This window comes from Castor canadensis, chromosome 10 (assembly GCF_047511655.1).
Source record: "Castor canadensis chromosome 10, mCasCan1.hap1v2, whole genome shotgun sequence".
Lineage (NCBI taxonomy): Eukaryota > Metazoa > Chordata > Mammalia > Rodentia > Castoridae > Castor > Castor canadensis.
This window is the reverse complement of record NC_133395.1, coordinates 11413763-11429347: the sequence shown is the minus strand read 5'-3', so window position 1 is coordinate 11429347 and position 15585 is coordinate 11413763. Positions and strand designations below refer to the sequence as shown.

General features: G+C 40.8%; 1 long non-coding RNA gene and 1 pseudogene across 1 annotated transcript in view; one reads left to right on the top strand and one right to left on the bottom strand.

The window, feature by feature from the left end:
* Positions 1–8930, top strand: part of LOC141411579 (uncharacterized) — a 37781-nt gene extending 28851 nt beyond the window's left edge. Inside the window, exons 5-7 of the long non-coding RNA XR_012436418.1 lie at positions 3574–3700; positions 6888–6984; positions 7198–8930. This is a non-coding gene — a long non-coding RNA (uncharacterized lncRNA). The remainder of the gene's footprint in view (positions 1–3573; positions 3701–6887; positions 6985–7197) is intronic.
* On the bottom strand, positions 1382–3091 carry LOC109684488 (asparagine synthetase [glutamine-hydrolyzing] pseudogene; annotated as a pseudogene).
* Positions 8931–15585: the final 6655 nt, after the last annotated feature.

Genomic DNA, 15585 nt, shown 5'->3' with positions numbered 1-15585 from the left:
GGGAGGAGGGAAGGCATGAGGAAAGGGTGAAAGAGGGCAAATATGGTAGAAGTATTTTGTATTCACGTATGAAGATAGAACAATGGAACCTGTTGAAATTATTCTAGAAGGGGGGAGGGGAATAAAGGAGAATGATGGAGGGGGTGAATCTGACTAAAATATATTATAAGCACTTATGTAAATGTCATGATGTACCACCTATGCAGCTATAATATGCGAATAATAAAAAAATTTTTGGCGGTACTGGGGTTTGAACTTAGGGCCTTGTACTTGTTAGTCAGGCACTCTACCACTTGAGCCATGTCCCCAACGCTTTTTACTTTCATTAGTTTTTCATAGGGTCTTGTGTTTTTGCCCTGGCTAGCCTGGACTGTGATCCTCCTATTTATGCCACCCGAGTAGCTGGAATGACAGGTATACAACACTACACTGTGCTTATTGGTTCGGATGGGGTCTCACTAACTTTTTGCCTGGGCTGGCCTAGAACCTTGATCCTCCTAATGTTTGCATTGCAAGCAGCTGGAATTACAGGCATGAACCACTGCACTTTGTCTAAAATTTGCTATTTTTAGAGCTATGTTAAATATTGCAAGGCCCTGAGTTCAAACTCCAGTACTATTAAAAAAAAAAAAAGCTGGGTGCTGGTGGGTCACACCTGTAATCCTAGCTACTCAAGAGGCAGAGATTAGGAGTATTGTGGTTCAAAGCCAGCTCAGGCAAAGAGCTTGCAAGACCCTATCTCGAAAAAACCCAACTCATAAAAGGGCTAGTGGAGTGGCTCAAGGTGTAGGTCCTGAGTTCAAACACCAGTACTGAAAAACAAAAAACAAAAAACAGGCCTGGTAGAATGGCTCAAGTGGTACAGCAAATCCCTAGCAAGTACAAGGTCCTGAGTTCAAACTACAGTACCATTTAAAAAATAAATAAATAAAAATAAAATATTAGGACATTCCTTTTGTCCCAGCTGCTTGGGATGCTGAGGCAGGAGGATCACTTGACCTTGAGAGTTCAAGGTCTAGACAACATAGTGAGATCCTGTCTCATATAAAAAGGGGGTGGGCTATGGAGTGACTTAAGCAAGCATGCCCTTGGGTTCAATCCCCAGTACTGAAAAAAAAAAAAAATACTCACATGGTCCCAAAGTCAAATATACAAAACTTATATGGCTTCATAGCAGATCCCTCCATCCTGCTCCTTCCTTCACATCATTGGTAGCCATTTCCTTTTAAATTTTTTCACACCCAACTAAGCCTTCGTGGTTGAGCCTTATTGCTTCTCCTACCCACCTCCAGCCCTCTGACCCTTCAGAACAAGAATAAACATTTACTTTGACTCTGTAGCTTGGAGAATGTGTAAACTTTGACAGTTGACTTGTAATGGGTCAGAGTGCAGCAGAAGGGTCTGTGCCTTGATCCACTTGGTCATCCAGTAACGGGTCGGCCAGGCACATTTGATAGCAGCAATAGCCTTCTTTAGTTTTGGGAGCATTCAAGGGGAATTTTTATGCTGCAGTTGACATCATTACATCAGCAACCTAGTGTTCAGTATTTTCCTGTAAAATCCTAAACCAGGAATTCATCATTGAGGTTATTCCATCACTGATCTGGCTCCTTTTGGTGGCCAGAGAATATCTTTAGGTATCATATTAGAGTCCTCAAATAGAGTACTCTCTGTCCAGAGATGTTTTTCTGTCCCATTCTTTGGAATCCTTCTTTATGGTGGCAGAGACAATAGGAAGAAAACAGATGATCCAAAATGAGACTTTTAGTTCTAGGTCACAGGCAGCAGCAGTTTGATCTGCACAGAAAATCCCAAACAGACAGAGTTCCTTCAGGAGCCTCTCACGTTCCTCCTTGGCTTTTCCAGAAGGAGCCTTGTGAAGATACCTGTCACTCTGTGCAAGTTCATCTGACCCTTCCCTAGAAACAATCACTAGCTGTGTTCTTCCAAACATGCTTGGAAATTAAATCCCTACCTGTTGAATTGTGAACCATTATAACATTGCAAGTTTCCAAGGAAAATGTGACATCATCAGCGGCATTCCTCAGAGTGAGATGACTTTGTGGTGTTCACTCCTGGTATGGTTTGCCTCCTTTGTAGCAGCCACACACTGGGACTGTGCTCCATGCCAACTGCAGATGTCTAGAGAGTGTCCTGCACTTAGACTCCTTCAGCTGCATCAGCACAGTAGCAGCAGCCACGCTGGAACCCAAGCTCTTGATGAAAGGCAAATCCTCTTTGTCAGCAGCCAGTTCTTAATAGCCTCATCAAAAGGAATCCAGAGGTTGCTCCTCACACTGCTATCTCAAAATTGCTTCTCCCATTAATACAGAGGGCAGCAGAGGTTCATCTCTAAGGGATGATATTTACCATATACATTGATATGAATTTCCCATGTGGCTTTAGATCTGAAACTTTATACTGTCCCAGAAGAAAAGGCTCTGCTTTAAAAAAAGAAGTTCTGGAGTACTTCAAGTTAAGAAGACCTTTCATTTCTTGAGCACATGGTCAAAGAAGCCATCTTCTGTCATGGTTCTAAACAAAGGTTTGACTCTATAGATGTCCCTCCCTGACCAGGAATACTTTGTTACTGACAGTATCCAAAAAAATAAAAGCAAGCACCTATGCAATATGCAAATGGTTTGCTTAGTTGCTCCCTTGTCATAAAGATGGAGAATAATCTCTACATCTGTTTTGGTTTTGTAATCAAATTTAAAGTGGTATTTTGTTAGAAATTTCACCATGGTAACAGAGACACAAATAAGGCTATTTCCTCACTCAATTCTGGCTGCATTCCAAATAGTGGGTCAACCACCATCAAGTGGTGAAATCCGAAGCACCAGTTGGCATATCCATTGATATTCTCAAGACAAAATGCATCTGAACCCATGTATAATTTTCATAGCACTCAGACACTGACAGTGAGGCAGTCACGGGTGCCAAAAGGGTCCAAATACCACCCATGATGCAGTAGAGCGACCCGCTCCTGTGGGTGCAAGCAGACCAGGCTGTCAGAAGCTGAGATGAGACTTGTGGACTGTTTCCACTGCTTATTTTTAATGCAAGCTTCCCTCTCTCTATTTGTCTTCATTCCTCCTTTCTTAGATAAATAGTAGCAAACTGTACACACTTTTCTGTACCTTGATTGTTTTCTCTCAATGATATATCCTGGAGATGGGTACACAGTTGTATATAGAGATTTTCCTCCTTTTTTTAATAGATATATTAAAAAATATATTAAATATTCATGTCCTGGTACTCCAGGACATGAATGTTCTGGTATATTTTAAGAAGGAGGAAGGTACTAGGAAAGATTCAAAATATGGGAAAAATTTTGGAAGAAGAGGTCTTTTACTTTAGCCAATCCATGGGTAACTCAGGGTTTCCAGGGCTGAGATGCTTGTGCCAACAAAGAGATGGCTGAAGGAAATATAATATTAGCATGATTGCCTCTGATGCTACTCAATAAATCTTTGTTCTCTGACATGAACAGGAACTGGAAAAGCATTTGAGGAAAGAAATAAGCTGTTTCCTTTCCTCTACACTACTTAATTTTTCATTCTGGTGTTCCAGGCCTAACATTACCCAAGGTACAGCTGTTTTTCATGGGAGAAGACTGTCATGCAGTTTTGGGGATGTCTGCTTTCACCTTTGTGGGACCTCTTCCTGATCATGGTTGTTTCTCCTCTGGGCAGATGAGGTATGTCCTTCAGAAATCTCTTAAATGAATAATAATAATAAAAAAACCCAAACAAAAAAACTTTATACTATCCAAAGTCCTGTTATACACAAGATGCTTAGATTCATCCTCTAGGCTCTTTTCCATCTCACACTACATCCAGTGATACTGTCTGACTAAGCTTACTATAGACAGTGTTTCAATGACTACTACGTAATAGTATGGACAGCAATGTTAGCATATGTAAAATCCTCAGCAGAGCGAGTACAACAAGAATCAGGAAAATGGTGCAGAGAAGGTGTTTGCTACTGTTTACCTTTTTTCAGTCCCCTTCCCTACCTCTTCTCAAGGAGACGAGTCATCAGTAGGATAGTCATTTGACCTGGTCACAAAGAGGATGAGATCACTGTACTTTCAAAGATTATGCACAAATCCCATATGAGGAAGCTTTTGAATATTCCTGAAAAAAATCGCAAAAATAATCAGACAAAAACAGAAATACATTCCCTGTTCTTGGATAGGACCAGTCAATATCATAAAGATGTCAGGGCTGCCCAGTTAACATATAAATTTAATCTAATTCCAACAAAAAATGCTAATAGTTTTTCCTGGAACTCAATTCTAGACTTCATATAGAAAAATGAATCAGCTAGAGTATCTATGAACATTCTTTAAAGCAAGAACACTAAAAAGGGGTTCTGGCTTTACCACACATTAAAAATTACTTTAGAACTGGGTGCAGTGGCTCACGCCTATAATCCTAGCTTCTTGGGAGGCTGAGATGTGGAAGATCACGGTTTAAGCCCAGCCCAGGCAAATACTTCATGAGACTCCATCTCCAAAATGACTAGGAGCTGTGGCTCAAGTGGTAGAGTGCCTGCTTTATAACTGTGAAGCCCTGCATTCAAACCCCAGTTACACCAAAATAAAACAAAATAAATTTAAAAATTAGTATAAAAACTTACAATTAAAACAGTATGGAAAATTTTTTTTAAATACAGTATGGTATTGGTGACTGGCTAGGCAGACAAACCAATAGGAATAGATCCAAGTATGTATGGAAATTTAGCAATGACAATGATAGCATTTTCAATCATTGGAAACAGACGGTTATTTTGAGTTGGTGGTCATGCCATACTGCCCTGTTGGTTGAATTCCTGGGTTCAAGTAATCCTCCCACCTCAGCCCCCTGAGTAGCTGAAATTACAGGCATCTGACACTGGGCTTAGTTAAGATTAACTTTTATTTATTCATTATTATTGTCATTTGTTTTGTAGTGTTGAGGTTCAAACCCAGGGCCTCAGACCTGATAGGGCAAGTACTCTACCAGTAAACAATACACTCAGCCTTCAGATTAACTTTTATTTAATTATTATTATTTTGATTTTTTGATATAGGGTGTCACTATGTAGCCCAGGCTGGCCTCAAACTCCTAATTCTCCTTTCTCAGTCTTGTGAATACTGGGATAACAGACCACCACATTTGGCTTCAATTAATTTTTTTTTTTTTTTTTTGGAATTGAACCCAGGGCCTTAAGCATAGTAGACATATGCTCTACCACTGAGCTACATTCCAGCCAGATTAAATAAGAGCATTATCATAACTGGAGAGTCATTGAAAATAAACGTATAGGCCAGATTTGTTGTCTCACACCTTTAATCTCAGCTACTTAGAGGGAGGAGATTGTAGGACAGTGTTTGAGGCCAGCTGAGGCAAAAAGTTAGTGTGATCCTATCTCAACCAACAAGAATGCCTATAATCCAAGTTACCAAAAGGCGTAGGTAGGAGGATTGCAATCTGAGGCAGGCCTGAGCAAAAAGCCTGAGATCTGATCTCAGAATGTTTTTCTCTGATCTCTGAATGTTTTTTTCAGATCTGATCTGAAAAATAACCTAAAGCAAAAGGGTTTAGGGATCTGGCTCAAGGGGTAGAGTGCCTACCTAACAAGTCAGAGGCCCTGAGTTTAAAACCCCAGTACTGCCAAAAAAGGGAAAAAAACAAAAAGAAAAAAAGTATTTGGGTTTATGTCCCTTACTTTTCATTAGCATATACTCTAAGTAGATCAGTTACTGCAATATGAAAAATAAAAAATCAAAATGTAGGTTCGAGATCAATATGTGAGAATGTTTTTATAATCTGGACATAGGAGAGCTTTTATAATTATAAAAGAATCCATAAAGAAAGATTGGTAAAATCAAACTTATCTATAAACCAGCATCCAGAGCCAAAAATTTCACAGTACTCTGCATTGTGAAATTATTTGTAATACAAATGGCTTAAAAATAAATCTAGTTAATATCTAGAATCCATAAAGAAAGATTAATAAAATCAAATTTATCTATAAATATTTATCTAGCTATAAAAACACAAACATATATATGTATATAGTATATGTATATATATGACCTTTTTGCTTGGCAAAAACATAAGTCAAAAGACAGATGGGGTGGTAGAGAGCTTGCCTAGCAAGTGTGAGGCCCTGAGTTCAAACCTCAGTACTACCAAAAAAAAAAAAAAAAAAAAAAAGACGAAAACCTGTGGTTTAAATTACACAAACTAATTCCATCACAGATAACTCAAAAATAGAGAGTACTGATATGTGCTACAATATGGATGAACCTCAAAAGTATTATGCTAAGTGAAAGAAGTCAGTCACAAAAGACCATGCATTGCATAATACCATTTATATGGAATGTCTAGAAGAGATAATCGATACAGTTAGGATGGATTAGTGGTTGCCTCGGATTGGATGGGGTGGGAAGCCAGGAGTGGAAAAGACTGCTGCTAAAGGGTGTGATGTTTCTTTGGGGGTTTTTAATGTTCCAAAAGAGTTGCACAATATATTAATTTTAATATATTAATAACTATACTAAGAATCATTGAATTGTATACTTTAAATGGTGAACATTATGGCTAGTATGTGGATTATATCTCAAGGCTGCTTAAATGAAAAAGATGAAAACCTAGTTGGAAAATGGCCCAAAGTGTTAAGACACAGCTCACAGGAGGTGAAAGGCAAATAATGTCTGTGGAACACTTGGAAAAATACTCGGCATCACTCCTGACAAAAGAAATGCAAATTAAAATACATTAAAATTTATTGAAATACTATTCTTAATCTATCCGATTAGCAGTGTTGAAAGACTGTGCTCCCTGGTGGTTTTTACACATCTTGTGACAGCTTTTGTTCTTAACTATCTTTTCCAGGATGTTTGTGGAGCAAAGAACTGGGAAGGACAGAGGGTGCTTGTTTTCTGACCAAGATAATGAAGATAACATATTCCTCTGGGGCAAAGTTTGGCAGGTTTTCTAATATATATCTTTATAATTTTTTTTTAGCAGCCCTTTATAAGACTTGGGGTTTTCTAATCTTTGTGTTCCTCAGACACAGCATCCACTAGGGTGCTCCTTGTCATTCCCATGGGATTGGAAGGATGGAAAAGGGGGACCAATACCAACTTGAAGCTCAGGCATCTGCAGTGGTCTAAATATTAAAATCTCTTTTTTTCTGACATAGGAGTCTAGTGTCTTCCACCAATACTCACAAAACTGTGCGAGGCTAACTTATTAGCATGCAAAATGGGTAAAAAAATCTCAGACCTGCCACAGTTCTTAATGGGGAAGAGTCCACAGGCTTTGCTGGTAAGTCTGGGTAAAAACAGTTAATCTCACTCAGCTGGTGGTATTGTAAGATAACGAAATCCCTTTAGAGGGAAATTTGATGATATTTAACAAAATTGTATGTGTATGTACCCTTTGACTCAGAAAGTCTTCTAGAAATCTGGCTGAAGATATACCTCCACAAATGGAAAATATGATATATGATATAATGTTTTGCATTGTGAAATTATTTGTAATAAGAATGGCTTGTAAATAAATCTAGTTCATATCCAGAATATATAAAGAACTCAAAGATTAAACATCAAAAAAGCAAATAATCCAATCAACAAATGGGCAAATGAACTGGACAGTTCTTAAAGGAAGTAAAAATGGCCAATAAATACATGCAAAAATGTTCAACATCTTTAGCTATCAGAGAAATGAAAATCAAAGCTACATTGAGATTTCACCTCATCCCAGTTAGAATGCTACCATCAAGAAAGCAAAAAGCAGAAATCAGGATGATCGTGGTTTCAAGCCAGACTGAGCAAATAGTTCTCAAAATCTTTTCTCCAAAATGCCTCATACCAAGAAGGGCCAGTGCAGTGGCTCAAGTGGTAGAGCATTTGCCTAGCAAGCATGAGGTCCTGAGTTCAAGTCGCAGTACCAGAAAAAAAAACCCAAAAAACAACGAAGAGTCAAAACCAGAGATAGAAAGCAGCATGGTGGTTGCCAGGGTCTGGGAAGAGGAGGGGAAAATGGAGTAGAGTTTTAGTTTTGCAAGAAAAACTATCTCCCTGTATGGTGGTAGTGGCACAATAGTGAGAATGTACTGACTATCACAGCCCTGTACACATAAAAAAATATTAAAATGCTGTATTTTATATTATGTCTATATTTTTTCACCATACCTTAAAAAAACATGACTATCTCACATGAGTCATTTACAGTATTTAACTTTATCAGCTTCTAATGAGGTACAGTCTGTCTTTGAGGGCAATATTCCCAGGCAAGTGAGACACTTAACTGTTAGTAAATAGTTCAGAGTCAATGTGCTGTCTGTGGAGTTGACTTCTTGTCATTAATAGAAAAGACAACAGTCAAGGCCAAGGAAACTGAAGGATTTCCAGAAGTTTAACCAGAGTTAAGAATTCCTTCCTTGTTTCCTTCCTCCTTTCCTCCTGATGGTGTCTTGCTATGTTGCCTAGGCTAGTCTTGAACTCCTGGGCTCAAGTGATCCTTCCACCTCAGCCTCCTGAGTGCCGGGACTACAGGTGCATGCCACTGTGCCCAGCCCCATTTGTTCTTTCTGTATTACTTGAGGTTTGAGTGTGTTAGACTCAATACTTATTGATCCTCACAAAGATCCTTTATAAAAATTCCAAAGAAATGAGTGCCTCTGGGTCTAAAGAGAGAGGTTTCAGGACTCTTTAGGTAGGGAACTTTATGCTGCACTCAAAGTTGTAACTCTCTTAAAAGAGACTTCATCCTGATAACTTAAAGTTATTGAGACACATTCATATCCCATTTGTGGAATAATTTTATACAACCCATTTAGAGTGCTCAAATGGATTTTGAGGCTAGGTTTGTAGCTCAGTGGTAGAGCACTTGCTTAGCATTCACAAAGCCCTTGGGTTTGATACCTAGCTTGGGGGTGGGGGTGGAGTGGGAGGGTTGAAACTTTTGGTTTTATTTTCTTTTGACCTTCACTATATTGCCAGAATTTGTTGCAGGCAGGAGAGATTTCACTGGAAACATCTTTGACTGTGCTATTGGACTGAAATGGTAGCCAAATTATCTCTGCTGTGGTTATAAACTGAAGAGCTTGACCAGCAGGTAAACCAGTAATATCTAGATGGAAAAGAGTGGGATCCTTTGTTCAAGTGTAACACACAATTTAATTAAAGAGGTATAGTCCTAGTGAACGTGTTGTGCACAGTCAGGACACTGAATGACTCCAGAGTTTAAGTCATAGACTGTGTTTGGCTCTGATTGGCAAGGGTATTGAAACAAAATAATTTTTAGGCAATCACTGTACTCCTTTTAGAGTTTAGCAATTGAGTATCTCCATAATCTTAATTGGGAGTTGAGAGTCAGGAGGCAGAGCTGGGAAGTTTACCAATAAATGTGCAGAAGAGTTAACACAGGCCTGAAGTGCCTATCATTAGAAGGCCCCGAGGTTGGCCCTCAGCTGCCAATCTGGGAAATTAAACTTTAGAAATGTTTCATGACTGACAAGGGTGGTCTACTGTGTTCAGACTGGTTTATGCTGAACAGTTGCTTTCTTTCTGGAATCTGAAGTTTTGGTAGATGCCAGGCAGAGGGTGCTTACATGACCACCCCCAATAAGAATGTTGGCACTGAGCATCTAGTGGTTGTCCCTAGGCAGAAACATCACACATAACTTATTTTCATTTCTGGGGGAAGAGGGTGCTCTGTTCACCCCCTCATGGGAAGGTACTCTGGGTTTTGTGTCCCTCCAAAATTCACTTTGAAGCCCAATCCCAAATGACTCTTATTTGGAGATATGCCCTATAAGGAAGCAATTAAGACTAAACGAAATCATAAGGATGGGTCCCTGATGAGAGAGGATTAGCTTTATATGACAAGACACCAGTAAGCCAGTGCTGTCTGTCTTTTCACATACCAGACTCAGGAAAGGCTGTGAGAGATCATTACACCAGCTAGGAAGAGAGCCAATGCCAAGAACCCAATTGGCTGACACCTTGATCTTGGACTTGTAATCTCCAGAACTGTGAGGAAAAAAATGTCTGTTGTTTAAACCACCCACTTGGAAGTATTTCATTTTAACAGCCCCAACAGACTAACAGAAGGAAAGAGCCTAATAAGGAAGTATTGAAGTCTGCATTTGAGGTAGAGGATATAATGATATGTATTGAAAGCTGTTGAATGATGGGGGGGTGGGAGGGAAGAGGTAAGGGATAGTAATGGAAGGGACTGAACTGACCAAGGTAAAGTATACTCACAGTAGGGATACATCGAGAAACCTCTTTGAAATTGACTTTGGAATTAATAATGAAAAACAGGACTGTAAAATAGGTACAGTGTGTGTGTGTGGGGGAGTACTTATGGGAGGGGAGGGTGAATGGAGAAGATGAGGGTGAGGGAATATGGTTGATGGGCTTCATATACATATACGAAATAGAATGATGAAACCTCTTCCAAGAGCTTCAAGTGGGGCAAGGAGGGGGTTGTGTGGGGGCACGTTGGAGGGGATAATCTAACCAGGCTTACAGTGTAAGCCTACTTGAAATTGTCACAAGGAATCATCCCAAACAAGGAATATGTCCTAATAAAAAATAATATGTATAATTTTTTTTTTAAAAAAAGGGAGTCTGCACGTGGATGGCTCCAGACTCCACCAGTGTGTACTTTAACAATGTTGCTGTAGTACATCTGGACTGAGCACAACTGTATGTTGAGTCTCATGAGTCTTTCTAGTGAATCTTCAAAGGTAAGGGTAGTCTTGGAAACCCCTGAACACAGTAAGAAAGAAAACAAACAAACAAAAAAACCTATGTATTTCTTTTGTTATTGACAGCTGAGGAAGGTTGCTTGGGTCTTGTAAGTTGACTAGGATATGAGACATTCAGTGCTGAAACCAGAATAGTTGGTTGCTTTAGACTGGAATTTAAGAGAAATGCTATTTTCTATTAACTTTCCAGATGGTCTCTTCTCTGCTTTGATTTCGACTTTTCCAGTCTTGGGTGGCTTTTTTACAGTTTCAGAACCAGACATTTTTGTTTGTGTTTTCTAGAGGCAACATAAGGGGATGGAAAACTCACGACACTGGAGCCAAGCAGCCTAGGTTGAATTCTGGCTCAGCTCTAGGACCTTGGGCCAGTTCCTTGGCCACTGAGATGCATTTTCCTCACCTAAAAAATGAGGACAACACAACCACATCTTGAATAATTATTATTATCATTATCAGTGAGGATCAGATGAGATTTTTCTTTTGTAGCTTTGCTACATAACCAAGACTGACCTGGAACTTGCTATTTAGCACAGGCTGACCTTGAACTCTCAATCCTCCTATCTCAGCTTCCTGAGTGCTGGGATTACAGACATGTACCACCTTGTCTGACTCAGATGAGATCTTGAGTGTGAACTTATCTAGTGTAGGTCTTGACACATACCTAATCCATTTCCTTTTTAGTGAATGGAGTCAAAGACATGGAAAATAGACACCAATGTGTAAGACTGGGGATTTGAGTGATATAAATTTCTACTTTTCCTTTTGCCACAGTTATGTACCACATTTATAAGCAACTCAATATACAGACTCTATGTAGGTTATACTTTTTCTATGCTGTCTTTCAGATTCTGTATTAGTGTTCTATAGTGAAACAGAACCAACTGGAGATTGACAGATATGTATCAGAAGATTTATTACAGGAATTGGCTCACACAGTTATGGAGGCCAAGAAGTTCGGGACTCAGAGATACTTAATATTGCATTTTAGATTGGCCACGCTCTGGCTCAGGAACTGCCCTCACCTGGCCCAGGAACTGCACATGCCACTCCCCACTCATTGATTATTGGATGGGAATCACCTGGTTCCTCCCTTCCCATAGGTTAGCATAGGTTTTTAAGGCACCTGGAGAAGAGAAGCAGGCTCTCTTGGCCGCCAGATTCTACCTGGGCCCACCATGCTTCCCTTTGTATTTCCTTCCCTAACTTTAATAAACTCCATTTACACCCACATGTCCTGCCATGGATTCTTCCACATGGACGAAAAGAATCTGGAAGTCTTCTGATCACAGACTGCACCATGCCAACAACAGTCCCGTGTTCTGCCATTTGAATCCAGGAACCAAGAAAAGCCCAGAGGCCTGAGACTCTGGCACCAATAGCTTAAGTCCCAGCTCCAGTCTGAAAGCCCAAGAAGCAGGAGCACCTGTGTCCAAGATAGAGGTCCCAGCTCATGCAGAGAAGGTGAATTTGCTTTTCTTCCACCTCTTTGTTGTTTTCAGGCCCTCAGAGATTTGATGATGCTGCCTGCACTGATGAGGGTCATCTTTACTCAGTCTACTGATTCAAATGCTAACCACTTCTGGAAACACCCTCTCAGACACACCCAGAATACTGTTTTACCAGCTAACTGGCCATCCCTTAGCCCAGAAGGTGAACCCATAAAATTAGCCATAATCTGTGCTTTTCTAGTGTAAACTCTTAATTTAGTAAATATAATCCTAAATTTGTCCATTGAAAGGAGCACCCAAGGAATAGTGACCACATCTAGTGCCAAGGCCTTGGTTTCTAAACACCATTCACTACCAAGAGGAATCAGAACTCTTTAGAGAAATATCTAATTTCGGCTCTAGAGCAATAAAACATATAAGGTAAGCCTGCTAAAGAAGCTCTTAAAGACTAAGGGGGCATGTAAAAGGATAAAGAGGCTTCCTGGCCACTTTGGAAAAATCCAAATAACAAAAAGAATGATTGTAATTTACAAAAAATAATTTTCAATACAAAATTCAATTATAAAATAATTTGTAATTTTCAAATAAAAAGCTGTGATGAAGTACTACTACTTCTTACTACATAGTAAGAAGTATGGAAGGAAGCTGGGCATGGTGGTGCATACCTGTAATCCCTGCATTTGGGAGGTTGAGGCAGGAGGATTGAGTTCAAGACCATCCTAGGGTACATAGTGAATCATTATCTCAATTAAAAAAATAGAATTGAAAACCCCTGTATAATAATTGATTTAAATTAATGTATTCAAATTAAGGGGTGCTAAAACCATTAGTTGAAAGATTTTTGGAATCAAGAAAATAGTTGTCTAAAGCTAAGGACTCATCCTATGGGTCACTCTAGTCACAGCAGGGGAAAACTTATCTGAAAGTAGTCTCTACTTCAACTAATTGGCCAAACTTAGTAGTTCACTAATAGGGAGCAACCTGACATTGTATTCCTCCACATGTGATACAATGTGAATACGTACGTTATATCACTTCTGAGACACTTTTGTTACCACAGTTAACCTGGAGACCAGAGGAGGGTCACCTTGCCCCAGAGGTTAAAACAGCCAATGAAATAACATGTGGTTATATATAGGATGAGCTGTACCCCTCCCCCCCATTTCTGTAACTTGCTCTAAATGGTATATAAGGAAAGCCCCCTTTGTTCTCGGGGCTCAGCCTTTGGGCATGAGTCTGCTGAGTTGCTGCCGGCTGCTTAATAAACTTGCTTCCTGAAAGCTTTGGTTCCCTCTCATTCTCTGTTCAAGCCCTCCTGTAACACTTCTGGAGGCTCATCCGGGATTTGGAGGGTGGTGTTTTCACCTCCTTGTCACTGGCTCAGTACACCCAGCCCACCAGGAGGGCTGCCTCTGCCAGGCACCACCAGACCATGTTGATAAGGGGAGGGAACCTCGCTCCTGTTGAGCTGATGATGTGAGTTCCAGTTGTACAAAGGAACCTGGAAAGGCTCGGGAACCAACCTGGGAGTCCTGCTTATCAGACGTAAGAATCTGGGTTCAAATTCAGGCCTGCCTCAGGAGGCAGAAGGGGAGTCTGATCAACTCTTAAAAGGCACCCTGTAACCAACTTTTTTGGGGTGAAATCATGTCTTTCAGGTTCAGTGAGTAGGGTGGAAGTACTGTGCTGTGTGAGAATGTGTGAAAGTATGAACCTGAGATGTAGCCTGGTTATGAAGTGAGTGTGGAGTCCTGATCTGCAGGTCCATGGCAAACTCATATGGTGTAGGGTGAGCCCTAACAGGACTCACTATGGCCAAGAGATGCCTAAATCCCCATGAGAAGAGCAGCCAGAGACAGACAAAGCAAATGGTGTTATTTGTTGGCAATAATGGCGCCTATAGGTTTCAGTTCTTACTGCACCCTTAAGCTTCTGTTTTCCTGGGTCACAGTCCTGCCTCGAGTCTAGCTTGAACCCTCCTTCTGCCCCAACCTCCAATCAGCATGAACCATAAGATCCTAACCAATCAAATCATGCTGAGTCCCACTGAGGGGTATTTAAGCCCCTGCCCCTCTCTCCCTCTCTCTCTTGGCTCTCTCTGCTCTCTCCCTCTCCCACCCAGCAATAAAGAATCTCTTGGCCAGATCACTCCTCTCCACGTGGTCACTTTGGGGCCTATATTTCCTTACATTATTTGATTTCCCCTGTGTGCTGGAGAGGAGGACCCCTTACCTCCTCTCCACAGCCCTCATCTCTTCTGTCTTTGTCTCTGTCCAGATGTCTTGGCAAACAGGAGAAATGGGAGGAGGTTAGTGTAAGAACACCCTCCTAGAACTTTACGAGGGGATTTAATAGAGATTACGGGGTCAAGTTGACTCCTGGCAAGCTTAGGACCTTCTGTGAGATAGACACCTGCTTTTGGTGTAGGATGGCCCTTGGAAGGGTCATTAGGGAAGGTCGCAGTCAATAGAGTTTTAAAAGTGGTTGTAGGGGAGCCTGAAACACCCAGATGTTTCTTTATATTGACTGCTGGCAAGATGAAGTCCTCAGTCAGCTCAGGTGGGTAAAGCCCCACCTAGAGAAAGCATGTAGGGTTATGGTAGCCAGGGCAGCAGCAGCTTTCAAGTACAGGGAAAAATGTAAAAAGCCAGAGAAAACCCGTGTTAGTGGGAGACCCCAAGGAGTCCCTGCACCCCTTATGTGCCACTATACAGATTAGAGAATTTCTAGGAGTCACAGGTTTCTGCCAGATCTGGATCACCAATTACTTCTCTTGGCAAAACCCCTTTAAGCCATGATAGGGAGAGGGGGAGAGAACGGGAACCCATGGTGTGGAGAGAGGAGCAAAAAAACAAAAACAAAAAAAAAGGCCTTTAAAGAAATTAAGAGGACACTCACAAATGCCCCTGCTCTGGGCTTACCAGATGTGATAAAGCCCTTCTTCCTATATGTACATGAAAAACCGGGGACAGCTGTAGGAATCTTGACCCAGCTGTTAGGTCCCTGGCACCACCTGGTGGCCTATTTATCAAAGCTACTTGATGCAGTTTCCCAAGGCTGGCCACCCTGCCTGTGCACCCTGGCAGGCACTGCTGTCTTGATGGCTGAAGCAGACAAACTTACTTTGAGAAGAACTCAGTTCCCCACTCTGTTTTAACTCTCATAAAATATAAAGAAAATTTGTGGTTAACTGTTGCCACTTATCAGCAGGACCTTGGTGATCGGAGCCGAAAAAGATGGGGGGGGACTATCAAGTTGTGCTCAATAGCCACTTTATTGAAGATCGCTTCTGCTTTTTATAAACTCCTTTTTCACAGAGAGCATTTGGTCAGAAAAAGCATGCCGAGTATTACGTGTCAAG